The sequence below is a fragment of the Callospermophilus lateralis genome, chromosome 9 (assembly GCF_048772815.1).
Source record: "Callospermophilus lateralis isolate mCalLat2 chromosome 9, mCalLat2.hap1, whole genome shotgun sequence".
NCBI lineage: Eukaryota > Metazoa > Chordata > Mammalia > Rodentia > Sciuridae > Callospermophilus > Callospermophilus lateralis.
The window spans coordinates 26,250,670-26,263,271 of record NC_135313.1 but is presented as its reverse complement, the minus strand read 5'-3'; the positions used below and the strand labels follow the sequence as shown (position 1 = coordinate 26,263,271).

General features: G+C 36.8%; 1 protein-coding gene across 5 annotated transcripts in view; it reads left to right on the top strand.

The window, feature by feature from the left end:
• Positions 1-12,602, top strand: part of Map2 (microtubule associated protein 2) — a 277,851-nt gene that overhangs the window by 168,373 nt on the left and 96,876 nt on the right. For all 5 annotated transcript variants that reach the window (XM_076865590.2, XM_076865589.2, XM_076865588.2 and 2 more), the window contains exon 4: positions 5,755-5,832. The gene's annotated coding sequence lies outside the window, so the exon portion shown is untranslated. The remainder of the gene's footprint in view (positions 1-5,754; positions 5,833-12,602) is intronic.

Genomic DNA, 12,602 nt, shown 5'->3' with positions numbered 1-12,602 from the left:
CTTCTACTAAAAGACCAATATGATAATAGATATTTTCCCAATTGTATTAGCAATGCAATTCTCAGTAGCTGGAATCAGGTTATGCTGGACAAGGGTACTTAATTACATGATCACAGGAGATAGAAGGGGTCAAACACACACAATAGTGGATGTTTGACAGCTGATCCAATTGCCTAAAGCACCTCTCTGCGGTTAGGCTGAGCTTCCAGAAACATCATTAGGGATTCCAGTAATTTCATACACTCAGTGTTTTATTTATCTGACAAAGTATCAAAACATGAAATTAGCCAGGCACAGTAGTGCATGCCTGTATTCCCAGCGGCTCCAGAGGCTGAAACAGGAGGATTGAAAATTCAAAGCCAGCCTCACAAAAGTGAGGCTGCTAAACAACACAGTGAGACCCTGTCTCTAAATATAATACAAAAATAGGGCTGGGGATGTGGCATAGTGGTTGAATGCCTCTGAGTTCACTCCCTAGTACCAAAAAGCGAAATGAAACAAAAAACAAAACATGAAATTAAATGACTAGAATGTGTTTCAAAGGTAAATGAAGAGTATACTTTGGTTCAACAATCCAGGGAAGATTTTATGTTGGTGACTTAGCTGTTTGATGAAATATGATTTCTGACATCAGCTAAGAAAACTGCATCTTGGCATTATTTTTTTCCGTGAGATTCTGAAACTCTGTACTAATTTATCATTCTCCCTTTGATGCTCTAGGTGGCATATAACTCACATGTAAATATGCCCATAGCCAAACATACACTGCCTCAGAGCATTGCAAAGCACATCCATTTATCTGACCAATCAGCTGATAGAAGGTGATTTTGTTTATAGCTGAGTAGGTGTTTTATCTATTTTGAGTTCTTTGTTTTGCTCTGTGTGTGTGGTAGACACTGGGGGTTGAACCCAGAGGTGCTCTACCACTGAGCAGCCTTTTTTATTTCTTATTTTGAGATAGGGTCTCACTAAATCGCCCACACTAACCTTCAACTTGAGATCCTCCTGCCTCTGCTTCCTGAGTTGCTGGGATTACAGGTGTGCATCACCATGTCCAGCTACACTTTCTTTTTGATGCCAATGCACAATATAAATCCTCTTCTCTATCTTGGGCAGGCTAGCTCTTAAATGTGTTTAGCAACTGACTTTGTCAGGAGTTGAGAGAGTCATGATTCTCTACAGTATTTATATCCAGCCCTCAGAGTTTCTGCAAAGTGGCATAAGTCACCTGAGAGCAATAATGGAGAAAAGGGCAGAACCACAGCTGAGTAAATTTCAATTTGTCCAAGAAGCCTAAAGGGCTGAATAATAAATGTGCTTAGTAAATATTTCTAGTAGATTGAAAGTTGCCATTGATGAAATAATGCTTCCCAGGGGAGCCCCAAGTCTTTATCTTGAAAGTATCTTAAATCAGAGCTGAAGACCTGAAACAGATTTTCAGCATCTATTAAGAGGTGCTAAATAGTTAAAAGGTTTGGATACTTGGTAGTTGATGGGATGGACACATTTATATTGGCCTGTATTCTCATGTGTAAACTAGGGATAATAATAGAGGCTGATAGTGAGGAATAAATAAATTAATATGTATGTGCTAAAAACATTGGCACACACAATGAAAGCTCTATAAATATTTGTTCATATTATTTTAGGGATGTAGCAGCCACTCTATGCATTGTATCTAATACTAAAACTGTGCCAAATAATACTCATAACACAAGCTATGTTAAAGTGATTTAGTCCTTTGGATATGGAATAACTGCATTATGATAATTTAAAATGACTATTCAGTTTTATGTAACTTATGGAACTGTTCGTAAATTGCTTTTTAAAATGAATCCCAGATGGCATTTATCTCTTTCTCAGGAAATAAAGTTTAGCGGGAAAAAAAAAAGTAGTCATTTTCATTTTATAACAAACAAACAAAACCCCCATAAAAATCAAGATTCTGGAGGGCAATTTTTTATGATTAATGGGTACTGACTTCTAATAATCATCACATGCTTTGACCAGTAATTTCCCTTTTGTGTATGTGAGGGGGGTGGTACTGAAGATTGAACCCAAGGGTACTCTATCACTGAGCTACATCACCAGCCCTTTAAATTTTTAAAAAAATTAGAGATAAGATCTGGCTAATTTGTTGAGTCTGGCATCAACCTTGGGATTCTCTTGCCTCAGCCTCCTGAGTCACTGGGATTACAGGCTTGCGCCACTGCATCCGGCAATTTTCCAACTCCTGTGAGGTGAAATTGACTGGTAGGTGTTTAGAGCTGCAATATCACTTCTATTCACTTCTAATCAGTTAATTTCATTGCTTTCAAAATTACTCAAATGAACATGATCTTTGATATCAGGTATGTTAGACAAAGTTTAATTAAAGGGCTGGATAGTAACTATTTAAGATTTTCCAGCCATACCATCTCTGTCACAAATACTCAGCTCTGGCAATATAACATCAAAACTGTTCTAACCAACACCGAAATAAATGGCAGGGCTCTGTGACAATAGCATTGTGCTTAGAAAAATAGGCAGTGACATAAAGGATTTAGTTCATGGGCCATACTTTGCTAATCCCTACTTCATAAAGTTTACTTTTCTCTCCTTATTTTTACTAGGGTCACATATACACATGCACACAGTTATAATATATAATTGCCCACTTATTCATATGCATGTATGCTTGCTTGAAAATAACAAAAACATAATCTTTTAAGTATTTTTTATTAATTTTTTTAAGTTGGATACAATACCTTTATTCCATTCATTTATTTTTATGTGGTACTGAGGATGGAACCCAGGGCCCCCCACACGTGCTAGGCAAGTGTTCTACTTCTGAGCCACCATCCTAGCCCATCTTTTAAGCATTTAAGGAAAACATGGAATTTAAAGAAAAAAATATCCAGTCATGGTGGCATGTTCCTGTAATCCGGGCAGTTTGGAAGGCTGAGTCAGGAGAATCGTGAGTTCAAAGCCAGCCTCAGCAATTTAGTGAGGTCCTAAGCAACTCAGTGAGACCCTGTCTCTAAATAAATACAAAAAAAACACTGTGGGGAAGGTCGGTGCTGGAGATGTGGCTCAGTGGTTAAGTGCCCCTGGGTTTAATCCCTGGTACAAAAAACAAAATAAAAGAAAGAAAAGATAAAGTATGATATTTGCTTCAGTATTTATTAAATATCCAAAGGCTCTATCTGAACAAGGGTCAATGCTGGTTTACCATTTTATTTTTGTTCTAAAATCAATCTACAAAGTTTAATTTTCTCGTAATGAAAACTGCTATGGTTTAGATATGAGGTTTCTTCCAAAAAAAGTCATGTTAGGCAATGCAAGAATATTCAAAAGAGAAGTGATTTTAGATTATGAGAGCTGCAAACTCATCAGTGGGTTAATATATTTGGCAGTTTTGTTGTTGTTGTTATTGTTTGTTTTTGTACTGGGGATTAAACCTAAGGACACTTTACCACCGAGCCACAATCCTACTCCATTTTATTTATTTATATTTTAAGACAGGATCTCACTAATTTGCTGAGGATCCTATTAAATTGCTGAGTCTTGCCTCAGACTTATAATCCTTCAGTCTCAGACTTCCAAGTCACTGAGATTACAGGTTCCTGTGCTGATAGATTAATAATTTGAAAGGTCTACTGTACTTGCTGGTAGAGGTTTGTGTCCTGACTGGAGGAAGTAGATCACTGGGAGCATGCTCTGGGTATTATATTTCGTCCCTGGCTCCAGGGATTGCTCTCCTTGTCTGCTTCCCATTTGCCTTGAGCTGAGCGGCTTTCTTCCACCAGGGTGTTCTGTTATGCATTTCTTCCTCACCTCAGTCTTAAGTAATGGAGTCTGTTGTCCATGGACTGAACCTGTAAAACCCTGAGCCCAAATAAAATTTTCCTCCTCTACATTGTTCTTATCAGGTAACTTGATCTTAGCAAGAAAAAGCCAATGCAAAAAACTATCTATCCTTAAAATATTTTTAAATGGCCCTAAATTATTGTTTATTTAAACTCTATGTGACAATCTTACATGTATATATCCCCAAATCAAAAAATATTGAGGATTAAAGGGGAAAAGAAACCGTGTGCAAAGATTTTGGCAGTCAAACATTTCTTGCTAAAATAATTAACGAACTATTGCCAGGCCCAGTGGCGCAAGCCTATAATCCCAGGGACTCAGGAGGCTGAGACAGGAGGATCATGAGTTTAAAGCCACTTCAGCAATGGCAAGGCAGTTAGCAACTCAGTGATACCCTGTCTCTAAACAAAATACAAAACAGGGCTGGGGATGTGGCTCAGTAGCTAAGTGCCCCCTGAGTTCAATCTCCAGTACCAAAATAAAATAAATAAATATATATGTCAAATTATTATAGGGAATGGAGAATTCTACCATGTGTCTTCTTACCTACAGGATTTTCTTTATGTTTACGTAACTGTTAAACCTTTCCAACTTTATAGACTCGTTTGTTGCTTCACATTGTATGTGAATGCTCACAGATTAAATGAGCAATACAATTAATGTAGAACCTGGCCCAGTCGACATTTGTTGCTTTTAAATAAATACCTTTATTCTCATTGTGTTGTTTTTGTTTTTGTTTTTGGTACTGGAAATTGAACCCCACAGGCAGTCTACCTCTGAGCTCCATTCCTAGCCCTTTTTATTTATTTATTTGAGATAGGGTCTTACTAAATTGCTGAGGCTGGCCTCAAACTTACAATCCTCCTTCCTCAGTTTCCTAAGTCACTGTGATTACAGGTGTGTGCCACCATGCCAGGCTTACATCACTCTTTAAAGAGTCATAGAGAAGAACTGAGCCATCTTTATCTGATTTCCCAAGTTTGCATTTCCTTCTTGGGCTCAAAGAAGAGTTAGTAGCTATCACAGTTTTAGTCTCAGTGCTTTATGGGTAGAGTAATATTTTCCTTGAGCATATAATACAGTCCAGTCAGAGCCTAAAGGCTCTCAAAATACATGGGTTTATTTAGATACCTCTATTGTATAAGAGCTGGACTTCAAAATGGGCCTCAGCCTTTTAATCAGTCTTTCTGGTCTTCCCTGCAGATACAATGACTAAACCTGAGTGGTTTATGAGACAGAAAATAAGCCTAGTGCCCTCTAGTTAATTCTGTTTATTTCTAGGTACCACTTCAATAAGAAGCATTCTGTATGGCTCTAGGTAGCATTTCTAAGGAGAACTTACTAATACAAAAGGACTTTTAGGATTCTCAATGTCAAAATAAGTTTAGTACTCAATAGAGAAAATTTAATAAGTTGTTGAATAATTTCTCTCCACCCTGTGCTGGATAGCATCAATACAGACTGAGCTAAGGCCCCAGTCCTTTAAAATTTACTAGATATAATTAAACAAAGACTTATCAAGACAAATGTATTATCTCCAGAGAGAGTACAATTGCCTGCTGTTTGCTAGCTGAAAATAATTTAGAAATCTATTCTTCCTTGGATTTAGTACTTATGAAGCATCATTGAAGTTAAGCTAAAGGTGAGATAAAGTGTGGACCAGTTCGTATTTTCAGTGCTTTAATCTCAGGCATCTGAGATAGTACCTATCAAGTTATAAATACTCAACATATGAGGACTATTAAGAACTGTCATAAAATCCATCTAGTAGTAGTCTCACACTTACCTGATATAAAAAGTTGAATTGAAGGAGTTAAATTTTATATTGAGTTATAGGATATAATCATTGCATGTGTATCAGGGATTAAATTATTAACTTTCTATTTTTTTCTATTTTTTTAACAGAAAGAAGCCAGATCATATTATCAACCTTTTGAGGACACAACATAACAAACTTGACTATCTTACCACTTTCTTGAATAGGTAAGACTTTACTTTCTCTACTACAAATGAGTTACCCAAAACTGTGAAAAATAACCTTTGCTAACTTGTTTCTTAAAAAAAAAAAAAAAAATTCTTTAAATAAACCAGGTGCAAAGGCACACCTTGGTAATCTTAGTAGGAGGCTGAGACAGAAGGACTCCAAGTTGGAGGCCAGCCTGGGCAATTGAGCAAGACTTTCAGCAACTTAAGGAGACCCTGTCTCAAAATTTTAAAAAAGGAAGGAGGAGAGGGAGGAGAGGCAGATGTAGCTCAATGGTACAGTGTCCCTGGGTTCAATTCCTAGTACTTCATAGAGTTTAAACTAATTCAGAATGAAAAGATCTCTGCTATGTTTCACTAGCCAATCACACCTCAGCACCTATTACACACCAAGCATGATTCTACATACTTTCTTTACATAATTTAATCCATTTATTCCTTCCAACGGGCCTATGAGTTAGTTACAGGGATCATGCCCATTTTATGCATTAGGGGCATGCAGTTGTATCTGAATTTATGGAAGAAAAAACTAGAGATAATTTGCTGAATGTGCAGTAAATGCATAGAATGCAAATTCTTATATTTGTACTTGTCACATAGACAATTATTTCATGAGTAAATAAAGGAACATTTAAGGTCATTTTACAAGCAAACACTTTATTTCCATCTTTCTTTAAACTCAAAATCCTTATGATAAAAGCAGAATAAAATTACAAAAATATTACAAATGAATGATTTCTCATGCCATGAAATATATTTTAATGTAATTTGTCTTTATTAGAAGCACTCAATATACAATTTTAAATTGGGTACAGAAATTTTTTTTTGTTTTTATTTTTTATTGCTTTTTTTAAGAAAGAAAATTTTCAAAGCAACATTAAAAATTACATGACATATTAAAAATAAATACCTGCCATCTGAATTAAACAAATGCTAACTGAATAGCTAGAGCCTTGCTAAATTGCTCAGATTGGCCTTGAACTTGAGATCCTCTTATCTCAGCTTTCTGAGTCCCTAGGATTATAGGTGTGTGCTACCATGCCCAGCTCCTTACTTTCTTTTATCTTCCTTCCCTTCTTTCTAAGAAGTTTCACAGTGTTAAAGATACTGAGACTTTCCCAAGTGTGTTTTAATATTTCTGTGACTTGTGTATGAACCAAAGGTCATACAGTTATTTACGTCCTAAGAGTGCCTATAAATGGCACCAAGCTGTAGATGTTCTTCCGCACCTTGCCTTCACCCCCATTATATTTAGATCCACCCACCCATATTGATGCATGAAGGTCTGACTCGCTCATTCTTAGTATTACACAGTTGACTCAATTCAATATTTTAATCTTCTGATGCTTGGCATTATTATTTCTAAATAATTTGTAGCATTTAAAAAATTCAATGCTGAAATACTGTAAGTATGACTTGCAAAGCCTGTTTGGGGTTTATGTATGAAGAATCCAAAGTTTTTCATCTATGATCTCATACCAACCCTGCTTAGTTGTTTTTTTTGTTTTGTTTTTTTTTTTTCCCAAAATGGAAACATGGTTGTTGTTTTTTTAATTGACTTATAAGGATCTTACTAATCTAATGGGACCCATGGTTTTCACTGTTTTGCCATAACATAATAATTGAAATCTGTTATTTCCCCAGAGATGGAAATACTGACTATTACCATAATGTATATACTACCTTCAAAATTTTAAGATATTTAAAAGAAAACTACTTTGGGGGAGCTCATGTCAATTGCTTTTATTCTCCTTAAAAACCATGGGAGAAGTTTTAAAAAAGTCTTTTTTCAATTTTGTTTTCCTAACATAGCACTTAATTCTATGTTGACACATAAGTGGAAATTTAATTTATTCTACCGGTATTTATTGAGATCCTTTCATGCACATTGGGACTGATGTTTAAAAAGCAAGGAAGACACAATATCTACCTAAAATGAGAAAGCAGGCTACTGGGAAACATAAAGATTCATTCAGTGATACTGCAAATGTAACCATTTAAGTAGATATTTTTATTTTGCAGTTATCTTAGCATTGTTACACATGATTGTCTTTGATATCACCCAACCATGGCAGTTATATTAAGCTGACTGGGGTAATAGGAGTGAAAATGCTTGGTAAATAAAGTCCTTTGTACTCAGTTGCTAATACTGCTAATTACCATATTGTGCCAAATTCAGAATTGAATAATTGCAATATAATACATGTCATTCTAAATACGAAAGATGATCTATGTCTCTGAAGTTTGAGTCTTGGTAACTCATAGAATTGCCATTTTTTTCTCATTAAAACTCCTTTTAAATATTGTAGTGCAGTGGTTAATGGCTCTGAAAAATGATTTTTCACCAGCTTCAACAACCTATTAGGAGCATATTATTTTGACCTCTTTAAGCCTCATAGTAAATCATTACAGTACCAAGCTCATACCTGTCAAGATCATGTTTCATCATCTCTACCTATATCATTCAAACCCATTGCCTCTCCCTTTTAATACTATAATAGCATCCCTTGCACTCAATCTTACTCTTCTGTAGTCTATTGTCCATATAGAAGTCAGAGTGATCTTTTTAAAAAAATCTTAATCAATTGATATGATATTTCTATTCAAAATTTACCAGTTGCTACCTGTCGTAGAATAAAGCCCATACTCTACTGTGGCCAACAAGGTGCTATACAAACTGGCATGTTCTACTTCCCTGGCATCATCTTAATATCATCTCTTCCTGCTGAATGCAGGGACCACGTCATGTTCTGAACTGGGTCACCAGCATCTCCAGCCATCATCCATCCTGGTGGATCCTCACTTGTTGAAGGAATGACTAAGTATGCAAGGGTTACTGCTCAGAGGTAAAGGTAGATGCTTTGCACAGACAGTACCCTTGATGCCCGTCAGTGTTGATCTTCTAAGGATTCCCTTACTTTGTCTTAACCAAGTCCATCATCACTTCTGGAATGCCAAAGCACTCCGTTGTTTTTGAGGCAGGACTTTATACCATCATGAAAGGCTTTATACCTGAGCGTGGTGGAGCACACCTGTAATCCCAGAAATTTGGAGGCTGAGGTAGGAGTATCAAAAGTTCAAAGCCAGCTTCAGCAACTTGGCAGACTGTCTGAAAATAAAACATAAAAAGGGCTGGGGATATGGCTTGGTGGTTAAGTGCCCCTGAGTTCAATCCCTGAGAAAGAAAGAGAGAGAGAAGAAAGAAAGAAAGAAACAAAGAAACAAAGAAGGAAACAAAGAAAGAGAAAGGAAGGAAGGAAGGAAGGAAGAAAGGAGGGAAGGAAGGAAGGAAGGAAGGAAGGAAGGAAGGAAGGAAGGAAGGAAGGAAGGAAGGAAGGAAGGAAGACTGGCTTTATATTGCTGATTTATAATCTTGACTTGTAACTTACACTACAAAAAAATGAAGGAAAGAAATCCACATAGACGAATTAGAAAGAAAGTAGCTATAAGGACATGAAAAAAATCATTTGAAGAGCAAAAAATATGAAAATATTTATTATATCTTGCAGCCTTGTAACTCACTAATAATACTAAGATTTGCCACAACCCAACATTGTGTAGATTTTACTTTATCTTCAGAATAGATTTATTTTCATCATTTGTAGGTGATTGAAGTTTATCCTTTAAAACAATTGCTTTGTAAAATAGGGTAGCTTTTTGTCTGTTTGTTTTGTTTTGTTTTCAATATTCTTAGGAGCAGCACTTGATGACTGTTTATATTGTTGAGAACACTTGGCAAGAGGAAAGCAAGCAGTAGGACCACTATACCCACAGTATCAGCCAAGGAAGAGAGAATGAAAGCCTGGTATTTTCATCACCCTCTGACTCATGAGTACCTTGACTCATACTGATGAACACCTCATCAGCACTGAGCTCTGGTCCATGGCAGATTAAGCATTCTAAAGCATGCTACAGGCAGATTAATCATTCTGAAATTCAGTTCTGCTAGTAAATTAGGATATCAGATGTGCTCTTGTGAAAACCTCTTCCGTATGTCCTATTAGCTGGCCGGGCAGTCTACCCAGGCCCCAAACTATTCTGCTGTTGTGATCAAGAACCTATTGCAGGTGAAGTTTTAAAGTGGGATCTCTCCTGGCTAAATAGAGACTTCAAAAGGGAGAAATGCCCACATGTGCTGACAGGAGTTAAAATAACAATAACAGCCCTCCTACTTACAGGCTGAGTCATAAGCACATTCTATTGATTTTTCAACAATTCTGAGAAGATTGTTTGGGCTGGAATTCTGTAGGCAGAGGTGGTCACCACCTGCTGCCAATAACCACCTAACTCTTATTAGGAGGTTATTGCTATTAAAATCTTTTTTTTAAAAACAGTTTGGCCAAATAGAGGTAGGAAAAGAAAACATTTTATGCTTGACAAGCACTTTTTCTAATGCTTTGAATTTAAAAGAAAAAAAGAAAGGAAGGGAAAAAATGATGGTCTACACATCATTATTATGCAATTCATTTTTTGTTAGCTGTATTAGTTACTTAAAAGGGGAAGCTTTGGTACAAGATTGTACAAGTTGTACAAGATTTTTGTGCAATATTGTACAAGACCCTGGTAGTCAAATCTTGCTAGATGTTTTTATTCAGAAAGAAATTTGGAAGTCAATAGCAGCAGCTTTGTCTCAATTTGGAGAAAGGGTCAAAATTAATAGAAATCTACTTTTTGCTCAAACAAAAGAGGGAAGACTATTATATGCTTCATAAAGTAACTTTTAGTAGAACATTTTTGTTACTATAGCAAAATAACTGAAGCTGAGAAACTTAATAAGGAAATGAGGTTTATATTGTTTTGTGTTTATTTACATAAAGACTGAATTTCCCTATTTTGTTGTCACAAGCAGGACTTGCCAATTTGCTTGCCCACCAGGGCCAGTTTTATAAGTATTTTTATATCAATTTTTAGTTACCTGAACTTTTTGAGAAACAGGTTATGACCTTTTAAATAGCCAGATTTTATATATATATATTTGCCAGGATCCTACACCTTTGAGTAAACTAACACCCTCAACAGCCATTTAAAACATCACAATACAGCTTATTTGCTTCCTTACCCTGACCTTCCACAAAGTGCTCTTTCATTGATAATTGCCATGTCCCCTGATGATTCACATAGACATATATATCTTACCATTGCCAGGTCATGAAAGCCCAACCACCAGGCTGATTCAGAGTCTTTTCTGTACCTTGGTTTGTGTTCTAAAACTCTTTGAGGCCATCTAGAATTCCATGAAAGTCTTGTTTACTCTCTCCTTGCCCCATAGGACAGAAGTTAGCACTTTCCAATATTAAAGGAATCACAAGCAAAGAGACTAGATAAAGAGCAGAATGACCATCTAGACAAATTTGGAAACAGAAGCAGCAGCTTGAGGAGCACTTCAGGTGCAAAGTTTGGATTCCATCTTTAGCCCAATGCATGTTCCTATGAAAATAAAGCCTATTGTGAGGTATATTCCTGTCCCTGAAATAGGCAGGCTTAGCGAGAGGTGGGCAAGTGTGTCTGTGTGTGTGATTACGTGCATGCCTGGAACCGACTCAGCATTTCTTTTTGTTTTTGGTACCAGGCATTGAACCCAGGACACCTAACCATTGAGCCACATCTCCAGCCCTTTTTAATTTTTTTTTTTTTCTATTGTGAGACAGGGTCTCACTAAGATGCTTAGGGTCTCACTACTTTGCTAAAGCTGGCTTTGAACTTGGGATCCTCCAGTCTCAGCCTCCCATGTTGCTGGGATTACAGGTGTGTCCCACTGTGCCTGGCCTAACTCATCATTTCAATACAGAGAATTCCAGAGATAGAGTTTCTACAAAATTTAGCACAAATGAGATCACAAGTTGAGGATCCCATCTCCACACACAGTCCTATGGTAATTGAAACCAGTTTTCACTGGGTGAGAGTATGATATGAGGAATTTTGCAAACAGACCATCTAGCTACTGTCCTGTGGCCCTGACTCCATCCTAGGGAAGCAAGTGGCCATTTTCTCTGCAGCACTGTGATTGACTTGACCGCTTTGACCTCTCAGGCTTCTACTACTGACAAAGAACAAATGCTCCCCAAATAAACCAAGAAGTGTTTTTTTTCAAGGGTCACGATCTAACTCAGCATCATACCTGCTTAGCACAGAATCTCACTGAAATATATGCTTTTCCTTGAATTCATCACCTTTTCATAAGAGATAAAAGAATATGTGGAGAAGCAGGCAGTGATCTTTTCACCTAGTCATGAAAAGGCATTTCAATTTCTAGCCTGTTCACATTTCAGCCTCAGTTCTACAAAGCATGTAAAATCAAACGGGAATTGTATAGAGGCAGGAAATTGTAACATGCGCTGAAAGAAAGAGCAAGGTCCTGTTGCTTATGGGTTTTGTAGAGTAGGAAAATTATTTGAGCCAGGAGGGAAAAAAAATGGAATAAGAGCATGGAGGACTTGCAAAGCCAAAATGAGGAGTTTGTACTTTTTGTTAGACAGGTTGTTTGTAGGCAACCAGGTTTCTGAACAAGCAAACTATATGATCAGATTTCATTTATGAAGCTGGATTACCCTGGCAAAGGTATGCAGAATGGATTAGGCAGTCAATTCTGAAGCAAAAGAAAACTGGAAATTCACATCACTGACATGGATTTACATCTTCAACATGTCTTGAGGAGTAGAAATTTAGTGGGAAAGAAATTTGGAGCAAAGGGTAATGGTCAGGACTGGAATTATGGACTCAGGAATCATGTACAAATTTAAAATGTGAAATGTTAGAAATAAAGGGTCCAT